At 37.0% G+C, this 3505-nt stretch overlaps 1 pseudogene; it reads right to left on the bottom strand.

Moving 5' to 3' along the window:
- Positions 1 to 2510: 2510 nt before the first annotated feature.
- Positions 2511 to 3199, bottom strand: LOC119253411 (testis-expressed protein 30-like; annotated as a pseudogene).
- Positions 3200 to 3505: the final 306 nt, after the last annotated feature.

Here is a 3505-nt window from a genome sequence, read left to right as displayed (position 1 = left end):
GAAATAAAAAGAAAAAAAAATGTTCAGCTGGAGAAGAAAACTTTCTTAAATCCCACTAACCTACAACCTCAATCCACAACTGGATTCAATTACCGCGTGGAAAAAAAGACATTTTCTCATAAAGCGGCTCTGTTTCCGTGCCTGGCTGCGAGCTGGGTCAGCCACGACAAAGACAAGCCTGTGCGTTGTTTTGCTTGTTTTTCTTTTCACGCTCTTACACTGGTACTGCCAGGCCCCGAGCTGTTTGGATCAGTCATGTGGGGGCCAGTTTACTTGTTTTGGCTTTTGGCCTTTTTGTCCGGCACTGACGATGGAAGAGCAAGCAGAGTGTCCTGCGTGACGGTGGAAGTGAGGGCTACACAGCAGGATTCTGCGGTTGAACCAGTGCAAGTTCAGGAAGGTCAACTTTCTTTTTCTTTCCTTTTTTTAAAAAAATTTTTACTTTGTTTAATATTTTTTTACATCATTTTTCATTTTTGCACGATGTATGCATTTTCATCTTGGTTATATTCCCCACACAGTTCCCACCCCTCTCTTTTTTTATTTATTTTTTACATCATTGTTCATTTTTAAACAATGTTTGCTTCCCCCACCCCCTCAGGTGCAGTCCCCCATGGAGTTTCCTTCACCAGTGCACCCATGCACCATCACCTCAGTCCCCTGTGCTCCTTCCTCCCTCTGATCCCTCTCCCTCCTCCTCCCCTGCAGGATGTCTCTGCTTTATAATTGTCTTTTTTGTGTTTTTGGAAGGTCTCACTTATAGCAGGGATATAGGGAAACCAAATAAGACATCAGTGTAAAAAAATAATAACAGTACAAAACACAGCAAAACAAAAACAGACAATTATAAACCAGAAGGTCAACTTTCTAAGGGAGGGGTGGGGGAGGTTGTGGGACCTGAGGATTTAGCATAAATGGGTGTGGATGTTACTTTCTCAAATAATAACAGTAATGTGGACAGAGTGCTGACTCAGTGCTATGCTGTCCTAAGAGCGTTGCGTGTATTAATTCACTTAGTCCCCCCATGAATCCTCTGAAACAGGGACTAGCATATCTCTGCTTTACAGATGGGGAAACTGAGGCACGGAGAGGTGATGTAATTCGCCCAAGGTTACCCAACTAGTAAGTAGTTTAGAGCCCATGCTCTTTTGTTAATTAGGAAAAGTCTAATTTATATATAATTGGCATATAATATATTAAATTCAGATTTGCAACACAATGATTTGAAATTTATAAATATTATGAAATAATGGACCATATTAAATCTTCTTAATATCCAGTACCGCAGAGTTACAAAAACTTTTTTCTTATGATGAAATATTTCAAGATCTACTCTCTTAGCATCTTTCAAGTATACAATACAGTATTGTCAACTATAGTTATCATGCTTTGCATTACATACCAGGACTTACTTATTTTATAGCCGGATATTTGTATTTTGTGTTTTTTTAACCCCCTTCTTTGCCCCCTCCCCTGTCTTTCAAATACAAAAATCCTCTCTGTATCTATGAGCTCAATTTTTAGTTTAGTTTTGTTTTGTTTAGATTTCATATGTAAGTGAGATCTATGGTATTTGTCTTTCTCTGACTTATTTCCCATAGAATAATACTCTCAAGATCCATCCATGCTGTTGAAAATGGCAAGATAGTCTTCTTTTTTATGACTGGATAACATTCGTGGATGTGTGTGAGTGTGATATATTCTTTATCCAGTCATCTATTGATAGACACGTCATTTCCATGTCTTAGCTATTGTAAGTGATCCTGTAAGGAACACAGGGTTGCAAATATCTGTTTGAGTTTGTGTTTTCATTTTCTTTGGATAATTACCCAGAAATAGAGATGCAGAATCATATGGTGATTCTATTTGTAATTTTTTGAGGAACCTCCTTAGTGTTTTCCAGAGGGGTTGCACAGATTTACATTCCCACCAATGATTCACGGTTCCCTTTTCTCCACATCCTCACCAATACTTGTTATTTCTTGTCTTTTTAATACTGGCCACTCTAACAGGTGTCAGGTAATCTCTTCTTGTCAGCTTGATACACATTTCCCTGATTATTTTCATATGCCTGCTGGCATCTGTGTGTCTACTTTGGAAAAATGTCTATTCAGATCTCTTGCCTTTTTAAACTTGAATTATTTGTGGGTTTTTTGGGTTTTTTTGCTGTTGAGTTGCATGAATTTTTTTATATGTTGTATATTAACCCTTATAAGATATAGGATTTGCAAATATTTCTTCCCACTCAGTAGGTTGCTTCTGAGCCCAGGCTCTTTTATTTTTTCATAACAGAATTCAAATGTTTACTGTTTACTAATTAATGAAAATAAAATATATTTAGATCACCATCAATGTTTGTATATCATCTATGTAATTAAAACAGTGTTTTCAAAAAACTTTGTGTAAAGAACATTACTCTGAAATGATCTCATAATGCTGAAAGGTATGGTGTTGTTTATCAAAATAACTGTTTTGGTGTTCAAAATAACATAGCTTTTAAATAGTGATAATTATTTCTTGTCCATCTCAGTGATTTTCTGAAACCAAAACAAAATCTGGTTGTTTATTTCTCTGAAGACATCATTCGTTGATGGTCCTTTCACTGCCGTGGAACAGTTTGCTTTCTCAACCCAGTGGATTTTATCTGGAGCTTGCGTTTTCTGTTCTATCTTCTTAAGTAAGTTCTTTTCACACATTTAGTGTGTTGAGCCTGACACCAACAATACCAGATCCTTTCTAGGAAAGACATCTTCATCTCCAAATGTATGCTTAGGAGGGTGGAGTGGCTAAGAAATACAAATGAGACTTTGAATAAAGTCAGCAACATCATCTGGCAGAAACAAAACAAAACAAAGCAAAACATAAAAACAACCCAACCATGAGATGCAAGATGGGTTTCCAGTGACATCAAATGGGGAAGATTCATCTTTCCTGATGCTCAATGTATAACGATTATCCATATGTTAAACTCTTGTTAGGTATCAAACACACTTCATCGAGTTATTTATTTATTTATGAAACATTTCTGTTTATTTTTTCTCAATGCAGGATTTTTCTCCTCAAGTGTGGCTGCCATAGTTTTCTCACCAGCAAAGCACCCACAGTCCTCCCCCATAGTCCACTGTACTCTCCTCCCACACCCTGGATCGAGTACTTTATTTCCTAAAGGTATTTCTCATTTAACCTCCGTAGGATGCATTTAATGGCTGAATAACAAACTCAAAGTGCATTGCACCTGAGAAGTCAGGGACACATCTAAGGAAGGGAAAGTGGCCAGGAGCACCCCACTTGCCTAACTTCCCTTCTTGAAGGACAAAACTACCAGAGTCCAGGCTCTTGATCACAATGTTGAGAAAGAGTATGTGGCAAACACTTTAATTCTATGACATTTGGCATTTATTTAGCTAATAAAGATATTTAAGTGTTTTTAATTCATTATTTTCTTTAACACACCTTAAAGACATATTTGTATTATTCTGTACATGCTTTTGAATCATAAGACCTG

This window comes from Talpa occidentalis, unplaced genomic scaffold (genome assembly GCF_014898055.3).
Source record: "Talpa occidentalis isolate TD23 unplaced genomic scaffold, MPIMG_talOcc4v2.1 talOcc4.2, whole genome shotgun sequence".
NCBI classification, from domain to species: Eukaryota; Metazoa; Chordata; class Mammalia; order Eulipotyphla; family Talpidae; genus Talpa; species Talpa occidentalis.
Note: the sequence above shows the minus strand (reverse complement) of the source record. Positions and strands in the feature narration are given on the sequence as shown.